The 24,532-nt window shown below is 45.6% G+C and overlaps 1 protein-coding gene across 4 annotated transcripts in view; it reads left to right on the top strand.

Annotated features, from left to right (window-relative positions):
* The window catches only part of LOC121573943 (roundabout homolog 2-like), a 138,488-nt gene that overhangs the window by 29,916 nt on the left and 84,040 nt on the right, over positions 1–24,532 (top strand). The window lies entirely within an intron of this gene.

Genomic DNA, 24,532 nt, shown 5'->3' with positions numbered 1-24,532 from the left:
TGTCCTGTAGGTTTTCACTCCAACCCTAATCTAGCGCACCTGATTCTAATAATTAGCTGGTTAATAAACTGAATCAGGTTAGTTACAACTGGGGTTGGAGCGAAAACCTACAGAAGGCTAGCTGTCCAGGAACAGGGTTGGAGAGCCCTGGTAAACAGTATTGACAGCAATATACACATATTTGTTAGAGTTCAATTCTTGTGAAGGCTGTCTTTGCCCCAACATTGACTATACCCTCTGTCCCTCAAAACACAGAAACAACTGAGTTTTTACTGAGGGAGCGGTGAAAGTCAAATGCTTTCAACCATCCTTTTGTGGAGCTTAGCCCCAGCCAATATCACTCACCCTACATCTCCCAACCATCTCAGAGGAGAGTGGTTCCTCTCTGGGCGACCCCAACCATGAGACAGCCCTGGGGCCAATGCTCCGGAAGTAAGATGTGCGTGCACACACACACACACACACACACACACACACACACACACACACACACACACTCCTCTAGAAAATGTATTTTGAGGTTTTAGGGGATTAGGAATGGGGAGGAAGGAGGGTACTTGGCAGAGAAGGGTGTCTGAGTTGCCCTCCTCCCCTCTGCAAATGGCCAAGCTGCTACAGGGCACGCTCTTCTCAGGCAGCTCCAGGCTGGCTGCCCTCTGTTAGTAACCCTATTGGTCAGGGCCAATATGGGCCATGGTGCTCCATAACTGCTTCAGGCTCCACACTCAGCAGTTTCCAACCTCACGTCCAGCTAGGAGCAGAAATACAGAAATATAGGCCCGGACCTATAGAGGCCAGCAGAGCCTGAACCCCTCTTTTTGAAGAGATTTTTTTACTCGTAATTGGACGAGTTGCAATAGCCTATTTTCTTTCACTTTGATCGTGCTTTGATCGTGAAAGCATCCGTTTCGATAAAGCTTTTCGGTTACAACAGTCTTTGCCAGTCTGAAAGTCAACTATCTGAGATAGTCCTCCAAGTATCTGGTCTCCAGTGATCAGCTATGTCAAATGAATTGTTGTGACAATGTGTTTCCACTGAAAGTGCCCACTGGTACTGTGCTAGAAGGTGTGGTCTTCTCTCTCTTTGAATCCCTTCAGGAGTAGATCTCTTTGAGTTGGTCTGTTTCTGAGTTGGTCTGTCTCATAGTTAGTCTTGGAGTTGGTTAGTCTCGGAGTTGATCTCTCTGAGTTGGTCTGTTTTTGAGTTTGGACTGTTTCTGAGCCCTGCTGTGTGTCCAGGCTTCACTAATGGAATCAGTGTGCCGGCTGCCAGGCTCGTGGAGGCTGAGGACAGGGCAGAGGACAGGACCAGGGGGGCTAAACACAAAAGGAGGGGTCAGATGGCCGAGGTGAGGCCGGGACCCTCTGGCTGGTCCCTCTGGTCCCCCTTCCGTCTGGTGGTCATCGAGCTGGGTCCACCGGCCAAAGCTGTCCTCCTCAGAGGATCATCAATTAATAAGACCAGACTGGGGCTAATGAGACCAAGGCTCGTGCTGGTGGCCTGTGGCCAGTGTGGGTGTGTTTGTGTCTGGAGAGGATTGAGGTTAAGAGGACATGACAGCAGGTGGTGTGAGGAACAGTCCCCCCCACACACACACACACCCCACCCTTGCCCCCATGCTAATGAGTGCTGGGGCATCTGCAAGGCCATTGTGTGCCCTGGGTTACAGCAGAAGCATGCAGGTTTACCCCAGAGAACAATAAAATCCCACTCCAACCATTGTGACTAATCAAGCACCATTATCTCTCATGGATACAGATCACTATCTATGCTGGCTATACCGCCACACTGTTAAATACACCAGACCCTCCCACTGACCTCAACCATCTGTCAGATTCTGTTAGTTCCCAAACTGTTATGCAAGTGTAGGAGTGCTAGGCAAGATATATTTCCTAGATGTACTAGGTCGATTTTTACGCGTTGACTCGGAGTCCTGTAACCTTGTTATACTGTGATTACAGAATTCCTCCGATTTGTTCGGTTATCTCAAAAGCATGTTGTTCGGAAATGAGTTGCAGTGCGAAAATAGATAAACTCCCATTCTCCTGTGGGGTCAGGCTCGGTGAATATGTTGCTGTTTTTAGTTTTACTGATGGCTGCTTTATTATTCTATTTATTTAGTTGTGTTGTCCTCTTCCCCAGGAGCCTGCTGCCTGCCAGCCGAGAGGCCGTTTCAAAGTCATTGTTTTCACTTAATTGACTCTGGGAACTTTTTATTGACAGACACATTACACTTTGTGCGTTCAATGTTGCTTCTGCCTAACGAAAGGACAATACCATATGCTGTTGTATTAAAAGCACATTTCAAGGGGATTTAGGTGCGTTTGACCCTCCACAAATGATTGAGCAAACAGACATTTAAACTCTCTATTGATTTCTACAATATGTTTTTTTAATGAGTTCTCTGAGCTGAAATTAACCTTAAGATGACCACTGGTCAGAGAAGAGCTTAAGTCATTTGACTGGATCTAAATGGATTTAGTTTCAGATCTATCTGGTTTGGAGTTTGTTGACGTGGGGGAAATGGGTGTAGTTGAACTCACCCCCCTTTCTCTACCATGCTGGAGGGAGTTGTTTGGGAGTCTTCATGAGCAGGGCACATTAATGGGCACAGGGTAAACACCACTCAGCACATTTGACCGAGAACTGGGCACTGCGGTGGGCAAATGGTCAGTAGAAAGTGCACCTTCGCCATCTGTTCCTGGGCCAAGTGTTCATTGGGAGCCGTCACACTGCCCAGACGCTGCCCATACGTCATGAGTGGACTGAGACAGCTGGATGCTCGTCCACTGACGCACAGAGTCTTGACCGTCTCCGAGATGAGACTGAAGTGTCAGATATGACTAGCCTGCCAGTCTGTCTCAGCTACAACCAACAAAAACCACACGATGCACAAAGTCAGGAAAGCTTGCTGACACCTAGCACAACTTATACAGCGAACTAAGAAAGTTGGCATCACCCAAGGGAATTGAATAGCATACAGATGTAGGATCTTAATTTGAGCCAGTTTGGTATAGCAGGAAAATAATCCTGCAGCAACAGGAAATGTGAATTATGTGGATTATAGTTTATGGACATTTTTGTAGGGGTTGATTCATTTTTCATAAGGAAAAATCAAGTCTGAAATTTCAAAGTGGAAATTACAAACTTCAGAAGCTTTTTTAAATACACTACAAGTTTTAGATTTCCTGCATTACAGGAACATTCTCCTGCAAGAGGGTGATCAAATTAAGATCCTACATCTGTAGCATCACACACAAACAGCCTCCTATTCAATCTGCCTCCTATCCTATCTCTATCCAATACACAAATGTGATGACATGTACCTCAATTACAGCAGTGTACAAAGGCATCAATGACCTAACAGTGTAATCGGTTGGCACATTCTGCTAGATGCTAGAATAGTGCGGTGTCTGGCATTGTTACCGGCCTGGCCATGTTTGCGTAAGCGTCTATTCCAAATCCCCCGATGTGGCGGTTGGTCTGTCTGGGAAAAGGAAACTGCTAAATGTGGGCACCCAATATATAGATGTCGTATCTTAATTTGATAATCCTGTTGTTGTAGGAATTTTCCTGCACAGCAGGAAATGCAAACATGTAGTGTATTTGAGGTTTAAAAAGGCTTCTAAAGTTTGTAATTTCCATTTTAAAATACTTGATTTGCCCCAACGAAAAATGGATCACTCCCTACAAAAAATTATATTAATTATAATCCACATAATAATTCACATTTCCTGTTGCGGCAGGATTCTTTTCCTGCTGTAGAGAACTGGCTCAAATTAAGATCATACATCTGTAGCTTGCACTCTTGCTCACTGCCCAGTCCCAGTCCAGATTCTGCATTTCAGTCATGTCTCTCTTCTGTTGTGTGTGCGTGAGTCATTCTACTGACTATGTTCAGAACTAGTTTTTTTAACCCTGCGTTGGCTCCTGAGGGAAGGCGGATATACAGTCATGGTCAAACGTTTTGAGAATGACACGAGTATTGGTCTCCACAAAGTTTGCTGCTTCAGTGTACTTAGATCTTTATGTCAGTAGTTACTATGGTACACTGAAGTATAATCACAAGTATTCCATAAGTGTCAAAGGCTTCCATTGACAATGACATTCAGTTTATGCAAAGAGTCAATATTTGCAGTGTTGACCCTTCTTTTTCAAGACCTCTGCAATCCGCCCTGGCATGCTGTCAATTAACTTCTGGGCCACATCCTGACTGATGGCAGCCCATTCTTGCATAATCAATGCTTGGAGTTTGTCAGAAGTTGTGGGTTTTTGTTTGTCCACCCGCCTCTTGAGGATCGACCACACATTCTCAATGGGATTAAGGTCTGGGGAGTTTCCTGGCCCCAAATTGTCGATGTTTTGTTCCCCGAGTCACTTAGTTATCACCTTTGCCTTATGGCAAGGTGCTCCATCATGCTGGAAAAGGCATTGGTGGTCACCAAACTGTTCTTGGATGGTTGGGAGAAGTTGCTCTCGGAGGATGTGTTGGTACCATTCTTTATTCATGGCTGTGTTCTTAGGCAAAATTGTGAGTGAGCCCACTACCTTGGCTGAGAAGCAACCCCACACATGAATGGTCTCAGGATGCTTTACTGTTGGCATGACACAGGACTGATGGTAGCGCTCACCTTGTCTTCTCCGGACAAGGTGTTTTCCGGATGGCCCAAACAATCGGAAAGGGGATTAATCAGAGAAAATGAATCTACCCCTGTCCTCAGCAGTCCAATCCCTGTACCTTTTGCAGAATATCAGTCTGTCCCTGATGTTTTTCCTGGAGAGAAGTGGCTTCTTTGCTGCCCTTCTTGACACCAGGCCATCCTCCAATAGTCTTCACCTCACTGTGCATGCAGATGACTTTCTTCACAACAATTGAACCTCTCTCCTTCTTGATGATCCATTAAATGGTTGATTTAGGTACAATATCCTTGCCTGTGAAGCCCTTTTTGTGCAAAGCAATGATGACGGCACGTGTTTCCTTGCAGGTAACCATGGTTGACAGAGGAAGAACAATGATTTTTCTGTTATTCTGACTCAATCAGCATGACAGACTGATCTCCAGCCTTGTCCTCGTCAACAGTCTCACCTGTGTTAACGAGACAATCACTGACATGATGGCAGCTGGTCCTTTTGTGGCAGGGCAGAAATGAAGTGGAATTTTTTTGTGGGGGATTAAGTTCATTTTCATAGCAAAGAGGGAAATTGCAATTAATCTGATCACTCTTCATGATATTCTGGAGTATATGCAAATTGCCATCATCAACACTGAGGCAGCAAACTTTGTGGAGACCAATACTTGTGTCAAGGATTACTTTATACTATTCCAGGTATTCCTTAAAGAGGTAGGGTTTCAAGTGTCTCCGGAAGGTGGTCAGTGACTCCGCTGTCCTGGCGTCGTGGGGGAGCTTGTTCCACCATTGGGGTGCCAGAGCAGCAAATAGCTTTGACTGGGCTGAGCGGGAACTGTGCTTCCATAGAGGTAGGGGAGCTAGCAGGCCAGAGGTGGATGAACGTAGTGCCCTCGTTTGGGTGTAGGGTCTGATCAGAGCCTGAAGGTAAGGAGGTGCCGTTCCCCTCACAGCTCCGTAGGCAAGCACCATGGTCTTGTAGTAGATGCGAGCCTCAACTGGAAGCCAGTGGAGTGTGCGGAGGAGCGGGGTGACATGAGAGAACTTGGGAAGGTCGAACACCAAACGGGCTGCAGCGTTCTGGATAAGTTGTAGGAGTTTAATGGCACAGGCAGGGAGCCCAGCCAACAGCGAGTTGCAGTATTCCAGATGGGAGATGACAAGTGCCTGGATTAGGACCTGTGCCGCTTTCTGTGTAAGGTAGGGTCGTACTCTGCGAATGTTGTAGAGCATGAACCTGCAGAATCGGGTCACCGCTTTGATGTTAGCAGATTACGACAGGGTGTTGTCCAGGGTCACACCAAGGTCTTTGCACTCTGGGAGGAGGACACAATGGAGTTATCAACCGTGATGGCGAGATCATGGAGCGGGCAGTCCTTCCCCGGGAGGAAGAGCAGCTCCGTCTTGCTGAGGTTCAGCTTGAGGTGGTGATCCGACATCCACACTGATATGTCTGCCAGACATGCAGAGATGCGATTCGCCACCTGGTTATCAGAAGGGGGAAAGGAGAAAATGAATTGTGTGTCGTCTGCGTAGCAATGATAGGAGAGACCATGTGAGGATATGACAGAGCCAAGTGACTTGGTGTATAGAGAGAATAGGAGAGGGCCTAGAACTGAGCCCTGGGGGACACCGGTGGTGAGAGCACGTGGTGCGGAGACAGATTCTTGCCACGCCACCTGGTAGGAGCGACCTGTCAGGTAAGACGCAATCCAAGAGTGAGCAGCGCCGGAGATGCCCAACTCGGAGAGGGTGGAGAGGAGGATCTGATGGTTCACAGTATCAAAGGCAGCGGATAGGTCTAGAAGGATAAGAGTAGAGGAGAGAGAGTTAGCTTTAGCAGTGCGGAGAGCCTCCGTGACACAGAGAAGAGCAGTCTCAGTTGAATGACCAGTCTTGAAACCTGACTGGTTTGGATCAAGAAGTTCATTCTGACAGAGATAGCAGGAGAGTTGGCTAGAGACGGCACGCTCAAGAGTTTTGGAGAGAAAAGAAAGAAGGGATACTGGTCTGTAGTTGTTGACATCGGAGGGATCGAGTGTAGGTTTTTTGAGGAGGGGTGCAACTCTCGCTCTCTTGAAGACAGAAGGGACATGGCCAGCGGTCAAGGATGAGTTGATGAGCGAGGTGAGTTAAGGGAGAAGGTCTCCGGAAATGGTCTGGAGAAGTGAGGAGGGGATAGAGTCAAGCGGGCAGGTTGTTGGGCGGCCGGCCGTCACAAGTCGCAAGATTTCATCTGGAGAGAGAGGGGAGAAAGAAGTCAAAGCATAGGGTAGGGCAGTGTGAGCAGGACCAGCTGTGTCTTTGACTTAATAAATGAGGATCGGATGTCGTCAACCTTCTTTTCAAAATGGTTGACGAAGTCATCCACAGAGAGGGAGGAGGGAGGGGGAGGAGGAAGAGGATTCAGCAGGGAGGAGAAGGTGGCAAAGAGCTTCCTAGGGTTAGAGGCAGAGGCTTGAAATGTTGAGTGGTAGAAAGTGGCTTTAGCAGTAGAAACAGAGGAAGAGAATGAAGAGAGGAGGGAGTGAAAAGATGACAGGTCCGCGGGGAGTCTAGTTTTCCTCCATTTCCGCTCGGCTGCCCGGAGCCCTCTTCTGTGAGCTCGCAATGAGTCGTCAAGCCACGGAGCAGGAGGGGAGGACCGAGCCGGCCGGGAGGATAGGAGACATAGAGAGTCAAAAGATGCAGAAAGGGAGGAGAGGAGGGTTGAGGAGGCAGAATCAGGAGATCGGAGGGAGAAGGATTTAGCAGAGGGAAGAGGTGATAGGATGGAAGAGGAGAGAGTAGCGGGAGAGAGAGAGCGAAGGTAGTGACAGTACATTACCATCTGAGTAGGGGCAGAGTGAGCAGTGTTGGAGGAGAGCGAGAGAGAAAAGGATACAAAGTAGTGGTCGGAGATTTGGAGGGGAGTTGCAGTGAGATTAGTAGAAGAACAGCATCTAGTAAAGATGAGGTCAAGCGTATTGCCTGCCATGTGAGTAGGGGGGGACGGAAGGAGGGTGAGGTCAAAAGAGGAAAGGAGTGGAAAGAAGGAGGCAGAGAGAAATGAGTCAAAGGCAGACGTAGGGAGGTTAAAGTAACCCAGAACTGTGAGGGGTGAGCCATCCTCAGGAAAGGAACTTATCAAGGCGTCAATCTCATTGATGAACTCTCCAAGTGAACCTGGAGGCCGATAAATGACAATGATGTTAAGCTTGAATGGGCTAGTGACTGTGACAGCATGGAATTCAAATGAGGAGATAGACAGATGGGTAAGGGGAAAAAGAGAAAATGTCCACTTGGGAGAGATGAGGATTCCTGTGCCACCGCCGCGCTGACCAGATGCTCTCGGGTATGTGAGAACACATGGTTAGACGAGGAAAGAGCAGTAGGAGTAGCAGTGTTTTCTGTGGTAATCCATGTTTCCGTCAGCGCCAAGAAGTCGAGGGACTGGAGGGTAGCATAGGCTGAGATGAACTCTGCCTTGTTGGCCGCAGAACGGCAGTTCCAGAAGCTGCCAGAGACCTGGAACTCCACGTGGGTCGTGCGCGCAGGGACCACCAGATTAGAGTGGCAACAGCCACGTGGTGTGAAGCGTTTGTATGGCCTGTGCAGAGAGGAGAGAACAGGGATAGACAGACACATAGTTGACAGGCTACAGAAAAAGGCTACAATAATGCAAAGGAGATCGGAATGAAATGAACTAAACATCTGGGAAAGCGAGAGAGCGGGGCCTCCCTCACTTACGTTTCACTGAAACACTCAATTATAACTCTCCCAACTTCCACTTTAGAAATTATAATTGTTGTAAACTACAGCGGTTCAATGTTTCTAGGAATAGACTAACTTAGTTTATTCAGCTAGCTAACTTGGTACAGTATTCTTCCGTGAAAACCATCCAGGGCACCGAATCCTATGACGCCAAAGCCAACTAGCATGCCAGCCTCCAATAACACGGTTTAGCACCAATACTCGGTTACAACAAACCACCAGTGTTTTAACACGCCAAGCAGATCTAACGTTGTGTAAAGTTTTGGGTTAGTTTTGACAGTTTGAGTGAGTACGTCGTCAACTTATTCAGCCAGTTAGTTAGCTAGAATAGTTAGCATACTAGCTAGCCATTGCTCTCTGCCAACGAGCTAACCCCTCCTCCCACGGCACGAACACACAGAGAGCCAAGCTAGCGTTAACTAGTCACCCATGTCCCGAATTCCCTTGAACGACTCTGGTTACCAGTATGTAAAAACAAAACAAAAATACATGTAGGTTATAACTTACCCTTAGTAGCTACTGTTAGCCAGTTAAGTGCAAAGCTAGCCACTGAATCGATTCAACCAGTTCGTGTCTGTCCCAACGGAGAGAACGTGTCTCCAAATATATGGCAATGTTATTGTCATACAGCTTTTAGCGAATGGCTGAGACCTTTTTATGTTCGACAACTCATCAACGACAGTGCCTCCGGGCTGCATTGTCAAACTAAACATCACACCGACTGAACCCTTGTCCTCCTACACTTCTTTTACACCATATCCCCGGGCTGTGAGTTTTTTTTTTTTTTTTGAGAAAGCCATGAAACACTCTTAAAGATATTACTTGGGATTCCTCCTCTCTTAAGCACCTTTTGAAACCTCATGTTCAATTACTTATCAGACTTTGCTTAGTATTCAGAGATCTTCATTATCGGACTGAACTAAAGTAGAGGGGGTGGGGGAGATTCTCATCTTCCATTCTCATATCCTTGTGATTGTGAGGGGACTACTGTTGTGGTGGAACAGTTTTTTTGTTTTCAGTTTCTCCAGATGGCTTGAGTACAGTAGACAGAGCAGAGAGGGTCAGTGGGAGGAATGGGGGCAACTGCCCCCCTGGACAAAGGGAGTCCTCATGGCACCATGCTCCCCTACCATAGGCCAAGGCAGACCATTACTAGATTATAGTAATCCTCTTCCAGGGCAGACAATGTCTCTATTAGCTGGCCTCACAGATTAGACCACCTCAGAAATGGATTTATTGTTGGGGGTATCTGCATACAAAAGGACTACATTTGGGGGCCAAAAGGGGCAGGTCCCCCACCCTCCCCCGCGCTCTCACCATGCCCCCTCTCTTTGTTTTTGCCATTCAATTGTTTTGAGTCAGTCCTTCTATCCAGTGGTGAAGGGGTGTGTACTACGCTCGCCCGCAAACACACACACACACACACACACACACATACAGCCCCTTATCCATACTGCAGACACTGAAGCACAAGCACACACACACACACACACACTGCTGACTCTCACATACACACCCACACTTCACAGACATGACAGAGGCACTGAATAACAAGTGGACATAGTGTTTGTAATAACAGGCTTCCTGCTGTGAAGCCCCTTCTTCCTCTAACCTCTGCCAGTCAAGTGTTTTTTTTTGGTAAATAACGTTATCCAAGGAGCCTTTCATCCAAGTTCTTGACGCAACATACTTCTGTCTGTCTGTATGAAGTGTCCTTCAAAGCTAAAATGACTGCATTTTGGCAGAAAAGTATACTTTTCAAAGTCACCTGGTGTGAGACTTGTGCCTCACAAATGTATTCAACTGTACAGGAGGCTGGGCTGTACCTCTCAAGTTTAGCAGAAGTAAGTCACTCTTGTGCGACAGTTAGAATGTTGAATCATCAGCTGATAATTTAGATAACTGCCCCATTGTCGCACTGTACGCCATTTACATTACAATCATTGATTGAGAAAATTATGAATCATTGTTACGGATTAATTTACATTCTTGAGTTATTCTTCGAGAGTGAATCACAACTCTCAAGGGTTTTACACGTTTGGACTTTTGAATGTTAAAATTGTATACTGTTAGGATTTTATTCATTTTCCTCTTTTGACTGGCCTTTACCTAACATATAATATAGTATTCTTTCTAACAAAGATATCTGTATATATTTCAGGATGTTGTGTATCCCTGGAAATAATCAGAATTCATGTAAACATTACAGTTTTGAAAACATACTGTAGCTTGTCCAAAAAAAGTGGTCTCTTGGCAAAACTTAAGTTGAGCCACGGGAGCCGCCAAAAAATTTCTGTACTGAATGAAATATTATCACTACCTTTTTAAAACCATGTCTATCTATATTTCCCAAACACAATTCAACACAGTCACAATCACTTTTTTTTGCATTTTATTCATTTTAAGCATATTTTAACACAGGCGTAACACCTAACAACCACGTTGTACTTTTTAAAAGTACAAAGGCCTGTTGTTACCTCATATCCCAGCGATAATGTCTTGCATTACGCCTGGGAAGAAAACACTTCAATTTGCTCAACTTGCCATTGGCTAAACCATTGGCTTAACTTAACCCATGGCCATTGGCTCAACTTACCCCAAGGCAAACATTTTGACTATATTAGCCCACACAGCTACAAGGATGCACTTTCATGCTTTGTTTGGACATCATATTGAAGCTTATATAGACCCCAGCTGATGTATAGAACAATCTTAAAGTTATTATTATGGTTTAGAAACAAGCATCATGAACCGTCTAACACAATACATTCATTTGACTTGATGAAAACCTAACTTGCTACTAGTGATGCGTGGGTTGACTCATAACCTGCAGTCCCCCCCGTTATATCCACGGTGTGGGTGGGTATAGGGTAATTCAATATTGTGTGGATGAATGGTGGGTGGGTGGCGGGCGGGCGAGTTGAATAAAGAGAAAACAATAACTTAAAAATTCCATGCATTTATCGTTCTTGTGCAATTTATATCTGTAGGTTACATTGCGGTTTTTCTTTCATTATTTTAGGCTATCTAGTACTAGTGCGTAAGCCTAGCTTTAGGACCTAACTGCACGTGTGCCAAATAGCCTACATGCCAATCGCCAAATGCTTTTGGGAACTGCAAAAAACATCGATCTACCGAGGAAAAAGGACAATGGAGTTTAATTCAATAAGAGAAATGGAGAGTTGAAAATAAAGATAGTTTGATGGGAGAAGAAGGGGGTGGGTGTCGGAACATTTCGGTTGCCAAGTTGTATTTTAATACGGCCCCTCTTGACCTGAAATATGTATCTTTCAATCAAACTGGCCCAGTAGTCCTGAGGCATGGGGCTGACTGTTGGGGGGAGGAGATGCAAGCAGGAGATGGTGGAGGCCAAGCCAACCCCCATATTAGCAACCCTCCCCTCCCTCCCTTTAACTCACTGTTACCAAGGAGCTTACTGGTCCTCCGCACACACAAACTGTATACTGTAGGCTACTCCCCTCCCCCCCAATGCCTTACTCCCCCTGATAATGAGGGCCAGCAGGTCACAGTCACCCTCAACATTGAGCCGTGCGGTCGCCACACAGTCATTTATTACTCCAATTTGTCGCCCTGACAGGTCCGGGTGTAAAAGGCTGCTGAGAGGCCGAGGCACAGGCGTTTATTAGCACTTAGAAAGCCCTAAAATGTTGCACCTTGACAGCTCACCTCGTCCATCTCTCCCTCACCGCCTCTGCCGGCCTCCGCCGACAATTTTTGTGGCAGTCTGAGCCACAGTGTTTTAAGTCATGTAAGGTTGAGTTACGGACGTTATTTCTTTGTTGTTATGAGTCGTGTTTTCATGAGATGTTCTGGCCAAAGCTGATGAGTTTTGAGAAGCTGTAAAGAAGTGTATATTTTCTGTCATGCATCCATTCTACATTTACATTTTAGTAATTTATCCAGAGCGACAGTTTGTGCATTCATCTTAAGATAGCTAGGTGGGACAACCACATATCACAGGCATAGTAAGTACAATTTTCCTCAAAAAAGTAGTTATCAGCAAAGCCAGAGCTAGAAAGGGGGGGTTCGAGGTGAGGAGGGGGATTATTTAAGGTACTCTTTGAAGAGGTAGGGTTTTAGGTGCTTTCGGAAGATGGGCAGGGACTCTGCTGTCGTAGCTGTCGCCACCTGGGTCTCATAAGGGTGGAAAGAGAAAAGTCGTGGTTGGAAAATGGGTAGTGGTTGGAAAATGGAAAGCTACATGTGAAACCTGATTTGTAAACAGTATTACCTCGTATACCTACCCAAATGGAAACACGTATTTATCAAACACGCAAACGCTGTTAGTCTATCTATGAATGAAGCACATTTCACGCTTTGTCTCTTCATCTTCTGTCCAGTAAAATAACATTTAATTCAAAGCAACAAAGAAAAAACAGGTATCATATGCATGGCTGTGTGTCAGAACTCCCCTCAACCTGGTGGGTCCTGTGCATTTTCTCTGTCATAAAGGAAATCATTTTTCATGCCCCGTCACCACCGCGGTGGGGCCAGCTGCCTTTAATCCATCAGCCGCCCAAAGGTCAGCGTTTGGGGGTCTGTGAGGGGAAGGGGAGGAATCCCCAGCTGTTTTGTGTTAACTGGACTCAGGTGACGGGCCTAACCAGGGGAGACAGCGTCGAAATGAGTGGCGCGACAAGGACAAACACGCACCACAAACAAAAGTGGGGGATAACATGAGGAGAAATGAGGGAAGGGGGAAAAGGAGAGAAGGAAATGCACCACCAGGGTCCTGTGGCTGGGGCATGGACCATTCTGGACTGGACTGATCCCCCCAGCTTCCCCTCCTCCCCCTTCTCATTTCCCTATCATCCCCAAGCCAATATCAGTCTGGGTCCTTCAGTGCTTGCCTCACCATAGCAGTCCCAGCCTTCCCTGCCTCCATCAACCAGTCTCATTATCCAGAGTGGGCCCTTCTTTGATCCCTATCGGGAGTTTGGAGATGATGAAACGTCCAGGGGAGAGCATCGAGGGAGGGGTGTGTGTTTGTGTGTGTACGTGTGTGTGTGAGGGGGCTCTGGGTGGGACAGATGTCCAAGCCACACGTGCCTTTAAGCACCAAACAACCCCCCCCCCCCTTTGCACACACACACCTCCCCCTCAAAGCACCCATCCAGCTCATGCCACCAATCCCCCCCAACACACACACACACTGTCCTAGCAGTAGCACAGACAGGGATGTCTGTCTGCGTCCCAACACTAATAGCCGCTCCATTATGAGGGGTAACTAGAGATCGTCTGTCCCCCAGGTACACACACACACATACACAAACATGTGAACACACACACAATCTGACAGACACTTCTGCAATTTACGAGAAGGTTTCATACCAAATGCCATTGATTATTTGGTTTTTCTAAAAATGTAATTCATCTCTGCACAATGCATGCCATTTCAGTGTATAGCCTACCAAATTCTTACCTGGTCTACCTTATGAACCCATGTTGACATAGACTATCTGCCATGTTGAGTAGATTTATAGAACCAATAAGGCAATTTTACAAGAACCAAATAACGCCAATTGCTTACTGCTTTCAGCTCATTACCCTCAATTGGACAAATCAGCTTTGATTTTCCTTAAACAAAAGAGAGAGAGAGAGAGGGAGAGAGAAAGAGAGAGGGAGAGAGAGTGTGAGAGAGAGTGAGAGAGAGAGAGAGGGAAAGAAAGAGGAAGAGAGAGAAGAGAGAGAGGTAGCCACAGTAGTGTCTCTGTTTGTGGGAAAGGGTATTGACGCACAAATATCATACCCCCAATACATGCTAACCTCTCACCATTACAATAACGGGGGAGGGGGTATGATATTTGTTAGTCTGTAACTTCCTCACTCATCATTATTCACAATTCATTCAGGATTGTCTGTAATCATGGTAGCATCCACATTAATGTAGAAGTATTTAGAAACACATTCTACTCTTATTTACAATACAAGTGACTCCAAAATGACAATACATTATTTACCATTAATTTCTATTGGGCACAAAATAATCTAAAACACAACCAAAATGAACAGCAAATGCATCCAACAAATTTGTAGAGTCACAAGCTTGATGTAGTCATTGCATGCTATGAATATGCGACCAAATACTTACCTATTAAGTGAATTTGTCCCAATACTTTTGGTCCCCTAAAATAGTGCTGTAATTTCTAAACGGTTCACCCGATATGGATGAAAATACCCTTAAATTAAAGCTGACAGTCTGCACTTTAACCTCATAGTCACCGTATTCCAAAGTGCTGGAATACAGAGCCAAAAAAAAAAAAAATGGTCACTGTCCCAATACTTTTGGAGCTGACTGTATAACACCCCACCCAGCAGACTGTCGACCAATCGTGTTCACGTTGTCACGTTGCGTAACGCGGCTGCTAAGCTATTCATCACACAATCCCTTCTCAAAGTCAGGGTATGAGTCAAGAAACGTGCCTATTTTCCTCGAAAGTATGTAATGTCACAATTCCAAAGCTGTACAATATTACAGATAGCAAGTTAAATATCTCACATCTCTGAAAATATTTGTAATGTTGGACTTCTTGTTGACAAAATTCATGCTAATGTTCGGTTTTTGAGCTAGTGCCCAATTGACTCCCATTCACTCCTTGAAGGAGAGCTCTCCGTGTCCCAGAATTGCCCAGAATGCACCACGTGGCCCCAATGATGTAGCATGGGCAACGTACACAATGGGCATTAATATGATTCCAACTGAGTTTCCCATCTCCTCAAAAGTAGCTCTGGCTCTGCTCAACGAACGAAGAGACATGAGAAAGCAGTTAGCTGTTAGCTACTTTAAAGGTCACACTAAACGCCGACAAAAATCAAGGAACATTATATTTGACGAGGTTTAAGCACTTCTGACACCATGTTATGATCTTAGTCAGATATGGCTGTACTGTGCAGCAGAGCACGAGCAAATGGCTCAACTTCAAAATGTTTGTGATCAATTTAGTGATACCCGAGCCCTGCCCGTACCCTAGTTATTGATGAAAAAACAGTCCCTACCTGGCCCTAACCCGATGTATAACGTCGGGGCCCTAAGGCTCGCATCGGGTAGCAGAACTCTAATGTCACTGTCACTCAATGTGTGTATGTGTGGCTGCATGTGTATTTGTGTCTTAAGAAATAATTTACAGGCCAATCCTAGAGTAAAGTGTAGGGCCCAGAAGCCCATGGGGCCCCCATGGGGAGGCCCTTAAGGCATACTATCTGCACACCACCCCCACCCCCACCCCCAGTCCCACCCACCAACAGTCACTATTATTGATCACCAATTCGGGGACCCCTCCAATACACTCAATCCCCCCACCCCCTATACATCTGTCTATGCATCTGGTTTCCGAGACAAAATAAACATACATCTCCCTCATAGAGAAAACGGACATGCAAACCATAAGGCCATATAGACTGGGTTTCATGTCTGAACAATATGTCAAAGTTGACATTCTGACATTCTTGGGGGGTGGGGTGGATGGGCCTAGGCCTATTTAATTCAACACAGGAGATGAGGCAAAGATTGCATACATTGACCTTTTCATTATAGGCACTGGCCGGTTTCATTGAATGTCAAACACACCCCATTGATACAGCACAGGAGACGGAGGCTTAGACGGCTATGAATAAACTATGACTTTGGGTAAATCCAAAGTCGTATAATGTATTAGGATTTGAATCTCCGATTTCGAATCGTATCAGGGGTCTAGTGGGCTTGTTAAAGTGTGTGTGAGGATATTATGTTTCACTGGTTCTAAATCAGATCAATGCTTGAGGATGATAAAATGCAGCGATTAGTGTGTGTGGAGGCCTCAATAACCCGTCTCCTGTGTGTGTGTGAGTTTGTGCGTGCGTGTGTTTGTGTGACAGATTGCCTCATATCAGCTTGAGATGCAAGAGGACAGATTGTCAGATGACCGCCTCAAACCCCCACACAACAGAGCCTGGAACACCTCTCTCTCTCTCTCTCTCTCTCTCTCTCTCTCTCTCTCTCTCTCTCTCAGCCTGAGATCATCCGTCATTCTCTGTCTCTCTCTCTCTCCATCCATGAGTAGGGCTGCTGAAAATTACTGACGCTTGTCAGGAGGAAAAAAACACACACAAGCATCTTCCTGAACATCTGATGAACATTTGATGATAACGATAAAGTGGATTTTTAATTAAAAGTGAGCCGCCTGCCTGCCCCAAGCATTTATATCAAATCAGGAGCACAAACAATGCACTGATATATTAGCAAGGACCTGACATTGAATAGTGTCGTTGTAGTGGGGGCATATTTAAAGTGTGACACATCACAAAGAGTCATTCGCCGGTCACTGGTGAAGAGATTGATTTCATAAATATGCGCAGCTTATTTTCTTTGTTCGATTCAATGTAATGGATATGTTTGCATGTCGATGACTGAGTGGTAAGCTTAGACTTGCTATTTGTCATTCTGTATGACTAGCGTATTTGTCATTAGTGTACACACACAGCTACATTGGCTGAGAGATGCACGTTGACAGCTAACTCAAACAGATGTACCTTGTGATTGTTGAGTGTAAAATGTAATGGCACTGGAGGAGATGGCTGCCGTTTTACGGGCTCCTAACCAATTGTGCTATTGTGTGTGTTTTTTCACGTTATTTGTAACTTATTTTGTACATAATGTTTCTGCCACCGTCTCTTATGACCGAAAAGAGCTTCTGGATATCAGGACAGCGATTACTCACCTAGTACTGGATGAAGATATTTTCTTTAACGAGTCGGACACAAAGGATTTACTTCAGACAGCCGACAAGGCCCAAATCCCTGTCATTCGCATGAAGAAGAGACGCAGATATGGGGGACGTAGGTCGGGGTGCCTTGTAAGGATCCGACGGTGAGTGGGTAATCTGCCTCTACCATCAGTCCTATTAGCCAACGTACAATCATTGGATAATAAAATGGATGAGCTCTGATCAAAAATATTCTACCAACGGGACATTAAAATCTGTAATATCTTATGTTTCACCGAGTAATGGCTGAATGATGACATGGATAACATACAGCTGGCGGGGTTTTCGGTGCATCGGAAAAATAGAACAGCTGCCTCCGGTAAGACAAGGGGTGGCGGTCTGTGTATATTTGTAAATATCAGCTGGTGCACGAAATCTAATATTAAGGAAGTCTCAAGGTTTTGCTCGCCTGAGGTAGAGTATCTCATGATAAGCTGTAGACCACACTATCTCCCAAGAGAGTTTTCATCTACATTTTTTGAGGCTGTCTATTTACCACCACAAACCGATGCTGGCACTAAGACCGCACTCAATGAACTGTATACGGCCATAAGCAAACAGGAAAACGCTCATGCAGAGGTGGCGCTCCTAGTGGCCGGGGACTTTAATGCAGGGAAACTTCAATCCGTTTTACCTCATTTCTACCAGCAAGTTAAATGTGCAACCAGAGGGAAAACAACTCTAGACCACCTTTACTCCACACACAGAGACGCGTACAAAGCTCTCCCTCGCCATCCATTTGGAAAATCTGACCATAATTCTATCCTCATGATTCCTGCTTACAAGCAAAGACTACAAAGGGAGGCACAGCCGCGAGCTGCCCAGTGACACAAGCCTACCAGACGAGCTAAATTATTGCTATGCTCGCTTCGAGGCAAGTAACACTGAAACATGCATGAGAGGATCAGGTGTTCCGGATGACTGTGTGATCATGTTCTCCATAGCCGATGTGAGTAAGACCTTTAAACAGGTCAACATTCACAAGGCCGCAGGGCCAGACGGATTACCAGGACGTGTACTCCGAGCATGCGCTGACCAACTGGCAAGTGTCTTCACTGACATTTTCAACCTCTCCCTGTCTGAGTCTGTAATACCAACATGTTTCAAGCAGACCACCATAGTCCCTGTGCCCAAGAACACTAAGGTAACCTACCTAAATGACCACCGACCCGTAGCACTCATATCTGTAGCTATGAAGTGCTTTGAAAGGCTGGTCATGGCTCACATCAACACCATTATCCCAGAAACCCTAGACCCACTCCAATTTGCATATCGCCCCAATAGATCCACAGATGATGCAATCTCTATTGCGCTCGACACTGCCCTTTCACACCTGGACTATGTGAGAATGCTATTCATTGACTACAGCTCAGCGTTCAACACAATAGTGCCCTCAAAGCTCATCACTAAGCTAAAGACCCTGGGACTAAACACCTCCCTCTGCAACTGGATCCTGGACTTCCTGACAGGCCACCCCCAGGTGGTAAGGGTAGGTAACAACACATCCACCACGCTGATCCTCAACACGGGGGCCCCTCAGAGGTGCGTGCTCAGTCCCCTCCTGTACTCCCTGTTCACTCATGACTGCATGGGCAGGCACGACTCCAACACCATCATTACGTTTGCCGATGACACAACAGTGGTAGGCCTGATCACCGACAATGTCAATACAGCCTATAGGGAGGAGGTCAGAGACCTGGCCGTGTGGTGCCACAACAAACTCTCCCTCAACGTGATCAAGACAAAGGAGATGATTGTGGAAAAAGAAGAGGACCGAGCACGCCCCCATTCTCATTGATGGGGCTGTAGTGCAGCAGGTCGAGAGCTTCAAGTTCCTTGGTGTCCACATCACCAACAAACTAACATGGTCCAAGCACACCAAGACAGTCTTGAAGAGGGCACGACAAAACCTATTCCCCCTAAGGAGACTGAAAAGTTTTGGCATGGGTCCTCAGATTCAGTTCTACAGCTGCACCATCGAGAGCATCCTGACTGGTTGCATCACCGCAACCAGTCAGGATGGGTAGTACATATGGCCCAGTACATCACTGGGGCCAAGCTTCCTGCCATCCAGGACCTCTATACCAGGCGGTATCAGAGGAAGGCCCTAAAAATTGCCAAAAACTCCATTGACTGTTACGGCAAGTGGTACCAGAGCGCCAAGCTTCTACCCCCAAGCCATAAGACTCTTGAACAGCTAATCAAATGGCTACCCGGACTATTTGCATTGTTGTCGTCCCCCCACCCCCACTTTTACGCTGCTGCTACTCTCTGTTTGTTATCTATGCATAGTCACTTTACCTCTACCTACATGTACATATTACCTCAATTACCTCGACTAACCTGTGCCACCGCACATTGACTCTGTACCGGTACCCCCTGTATATAGCCTCACTACTGTTATTTTACAGCTGCTCTTTAATTATTTGTAATTTTTCTTCTTTTACTTTATTTGTATTTTTTACTTATCTATTTTTTACTTAACTCTTATTTTTCTTAAAACTGCATTGTTGATTAAGGGTTGTAAGTAAGCATTTCACTGTAACACGTGACAAATACAATTTGATTTGATTTGATTTGAAAAGCTCTAGCTCACTTAAAAACGGCTTCTGAGATGAGAAATATATTTTTGTTAGTTGATAGATGGAATAGGGTTTCCTTCATTAGGGTCTACATTTCTAATGACAGGTGTGTCTCCATACAGTACTTCACCTTGTTTTGTTTATAAGCAATTATTGTGTATCTGTGTGTGTTTGTTTGCATATCTGTGTGTGCATGTCTCTCGGCTTGTGTCGTGTGTCCCTCTCTGTGCGTCCCTGTGTGTGTGTTTCACCCTCCTAATTGAAGTGGACCGTGCAGGCCTGGCGGTAGGGATTATACCTGGCTTTGTTGAGGGGCTTCCCCCGAAGGGGCGTCAGTACTGGCAGGTGAAGGGTCACCTGCTTAATCTTGCCCCCCAGGGGCTTTATGGGTAATTGCCAGTGCCTCATCAAGTTTCTGTGGAGCCCTCTTCTCTCAAAGCTGCTGGCTTATGGGCCCTGGTCAAAAGTAGTGCACTAAATAGGCAATAGGCTGCCATTTGTGATCCATCCAGTGAAGCAAAGACGAGGGAGGAGAGCGAGGAGAGGTATCCAGGGACCTAGGAGCAAGGGCCCCTTGCATCGGGTGTGACAGGTCAACGCAAGCTTTCCCTAACCCTGTGGCACTCCAATCCGGACCCGGGAAGTAGCAAGCTAAATAGGTTCCCCCAAACCACATGCCGTGACTGGACGGGTTCCTGAGTAGTTTTGGTGGTGCACTGTTTTGGTCTGGGTTAATGAAGGTTTGGTTAAGGTTGATATGATGTTGGGATAAGGTCAGGGGCTATGTGTGTTGTGTGTGTTGTGTGTGTGTGTGTGTGTGTGTGTGTGTGTGTGTAGGAGGGAGGGAGGGAAGGGAGGGAGGGAGGGAGGGAGGGAGGGAGGGAGGGAGAGCGAGGGTCCCAAAGGCTGTGTGGTCCACTCCAATGATTGGAGTCTAGGGAAAGGGGCAGTAGTATGGGAGCTAACATATACCCTATGGACAAGTATACATGCACTAGGCAAGGGCTTAGAAATAGCAATGATATACTCATAAATAAGATGAGGTAAAGGCACTACAATCTACCATCGTCAAGGAGATGGAGACGTTGAGCGGTTTAACACCAGTCTCAACAGTTTATTCACCCCAGAAAACCTCTCTTCCAGCATATATGTCTGTGGCACTGTTGGGTGGAAATAAAACACATCCCCCATTCTCTCTCAATCTGACACTGATCTGGCATGACCTTGCTTATCAACAAAACATGCTGATGTATGGAGACACACACACACGCACCCACACACACGAGAAGGGACGCCACGCTATCTTGACATTTTGAGAAATGATCACAAATGTAAGCGATGAGATGGCCCCATTGACAGAGATAGGGAGTGAGTCCTCATAAGGTAGGTAACCCATCATCAGTATAGATAAAGAGTGTCCTCATAATGGAGGTTAGCCATGACAGAGATTGGGAGTGTCCCCATAAGTCCCCATAAGGATGGTTATGGTAATGTCCTCAGGTTTTGTTGGCTTTTCTCATCCTTCATTAAAGGAGCGAGTTGTCATTAATCAGATAGACTAAGCTCAAAACCACCCTGCTGGGGTGACATTGCGGGGACATTAACACTGTAATTTAGTCACTAATGACCAGCACAACCCCCCAGGGTAAGCGCATACACGCATGTATATGCAAATACACACACACAGATTCGTCCCTTAAAGATCTGTGGATTGAGTTTGAGAGGAATTCATTACTGTAAAACAAGGCAGTTGCAGGGTACTGAAATGGGACCTACCATCGCTCTCTATTGAATCAGTTGCAGGGTACTGAAATGGGACCTACCATCGCTCTCTATTGAATCAGTTGTAGGGTATTGCAATGGGACACACCTGTGAGCTGTTTTCAACACTGAGTTAACACTAGTATTTTTCTCGTCTCATAGTGAGAAATAATAGTCGCCACCTCCGTCCCTGGTGGAGTGTTCAGCAATTAGTCTAGTGTTAATTAGTCTCACTCACACTAAGTGAGAAGATAGGAATAACACGTTTTCTCGGTTCGCTATGGGATAGTGATGCTTTTTGTGTGACTTAAAGCTTTTTAATCGGAACATTTGAATAATAGACAATATAATACTTGAGCGCTGTTGCAATTAATGTCTTCCAACTTTTTTTGGGAGGAAAACTTTTTGGACGGAAATCTTACCTCTGATCATTTTACTGGCAGATTTGACCGCTCCACTCTTTCCATACTCACGGGAGCAGGTTCAGTGTGGCCGTAGTGAGAACATGTACGCATTGATATAACTTATGAATATTCCTAATCAGGTTATCATAATGTATGCAACACATTCACCCCCAAAACTCTCTCACACATCAATAAATCATCTACCAGCCTTGATGTCCGAATCTGAAATTCACTCACATTTGCAAAGATGAGTGTGCGATTTTGTGTAGAAAGTTGAGTAACTTTAGAAGGCGAAGACACCCCCTATTTTCACAAGTTTCCCATCGGCTAACTGTGGGACAGAAGCTGACGTGAAAGGGAATTTTTGGCAGGGTCCATTTTACAAAAGGGGGGTTAAGGGGCAATATTTGAGAAGGATAGGATCCTGGGGTTAGACAGTGATCCCTCTCATAGTTTAGGTACCCCCCCCAGCCCCCCCCCAAATCCCTAGAGTGGCTTAGGCCAGGCTGCTAGCTCGAAGGCAAGTGAGGCTTTGGCCTCTTTAGGTAGGCCACTGTATGTCAAGATCTCATCTGGGAACAACAAAAGCCTGGATCACACCTGAAACCTGATAGGGACTCAAAAAGAGAAGGAGAGAAAGAACAAGGAAAGAGGGAGAGAAAGAAAATGCCTTCAGGTAGCAACAGCAAGCAGAAGGCTTAAGAAAGATGCAGGGGAGAAAGAGGGATGTGGGGAATGAAGGATGGAGGGGGGGACTGACCGAAGACACCTTACAGGCAGATCCATCATGCATTATTAATAGGTAGATAGAGAACATGAGAGCGCGAGAGAGAGAGCGCGAGAGAGAGAGAGAGGGGGAGAGAGAGAGAGGAGAGAGAGAGAGAGAGAGAGAGGGAGAGAGGGAGAGAGAGGAGAGAGAGAGAGAGAGAGAGGGAGGGAGAGAGCAGTGACGTGCGGTGCGATTGGTGGCTGGGTAGGCACTGGCGATTATCAATGCCAGATATACTCACAAATAAACCTTGATGAAGCCCAAGTTCACCGTACAACAGATAGCTCCAACAACCAGAGTGACATAGACTATAACCCTCCCCAAACAAAAAAAACACTAAATGTAAATACCAATGTAGCCAGGATACACAAGCGATAGCCTGCGATGGCGGCATATTCCATATCAACCGACAAAATGACACTGCTCAACTCATCTCAACTCAGCTCAGCCATAGACACTAAAAGTTCAATATATGGACACATTTAATCCGAATAGTTAGCCTTTCACAATGCATTCCAATGCACTGCACACAAACACACACACACACACACACACACACACATATTATTACACACAACTAAATGTATATATATTATAAATAAGGTTCTAACGAAATTTCCATATCAACAATCAAAATGACAAAAAAAATGCAGTTTAAAACGTCAAAAAAGTGTCTCATCAAAACAAAATTCAAGCTTTATAAATCAAATATATCAAAGGGATGTTGTGTATTCTCATGTTCATTTAAACAGTAGCCTAACCCGCAAATTGCAAAGGACAATGCAATTAATTAGGCCTACCTTTACTTTTAAATGAAGTTCATTCGTCTGTCCTTCAGGCCGAACCTCTCAGTGTGACAGCGTTTCAGGGCCCAGGATGACAAAATGATAAAACATGGCTTCCATTTGAACACTGATATTGTTCAAAATGCTTTAAAACATTCCTCTCATCTCTGATTGGCTGTCTGCGCCGGGCTGCTGTGTCAGGCCGAGTGTGGTACATTATATTGGATTATTTTATGTCCCTTCCTCTGATGGTCAGGAAGTGCAGGTGTTGGTCTCCCTCTCTGAATTATATCAAGTTATCCTTGGAAATGTTGGAGGTGCAGTACAGTGTCCATTTGTCAGTTTTTTTTTCTAGCTAGCTTAATTAATTTCAAGGGATGCGGGTGCCAAATTATGTAGACACGGCCAAATGAACAGAGCTTACCAAATGAACAGAGCTTACCCACACAACATGTTTAGGCAATACGCATGCACAAAATATGAAATTGGCTCAATGCAATGAATGATGCTAGGCAAAGCAGTGAGGCCTATGATGACCCTGTCCATCGACAGTGACTGGAATCAGGAATGGCCGCGAGTGTCAACGATTTGAATGGATTTGAATTGATGGAAAGGAAGGCATGAATACCCTGGCATGTTTCCTGAGGGTTTGATGCAGTTTTAGCACATTCTGAGATTTTGAGCATAAAAACATTTTTAAAAACAGAATCATAAAAAATATAAAAATAATGAAACAGCTTTTCATAACAGCTTTTCTTATTAGATTATCACAGGGTAAACACTGCCACTGAAAGAGAGACAGTGTCTTGTTTTGTTGTTCGCCTGAGACCAAATGATGATTGGCCGCAGCAGGCCTCTCAGTGAGCTGGTAATTTAGCTCTTCATGTGATTGGCTGACACACACACACACATTGTTGACCCTGAGAGTTGAAGTTACCCCTAAGCACTGATCCAAGGTCATATACTCCCATTTTACTCCCAATGGTTAAAGTTGGGACTAACAGATGGGTAAGATGTCTCTAGATCTGTCATTAAGGGCAACTTCTACCCAAAGCACTGAAACTACCTAGAACTCTATCCAATCGTC

This window comes from Coregonus clupeaformis, unplaced genomic scaffold, assembly GCF_020615455.1.
Source record: "Coregonus clupeaformis isolate EN_2021a unplaced genomic scaffold, ASM2061545v1 scaf0016, whole genome shotgun sequence".
Classification (NCBI taxonomy): domain Eukaryota; kingdom Metazoa; phylum Chordata; class Actinopteri; order Salmoniformes; family Salmonidae; genus Coregonus; species Coregonus clupeaformis.
Note: the sequence above shows the minus strand (reverse complement) of the source record. Positions and strands in the feature narration are given on the sequence as shown.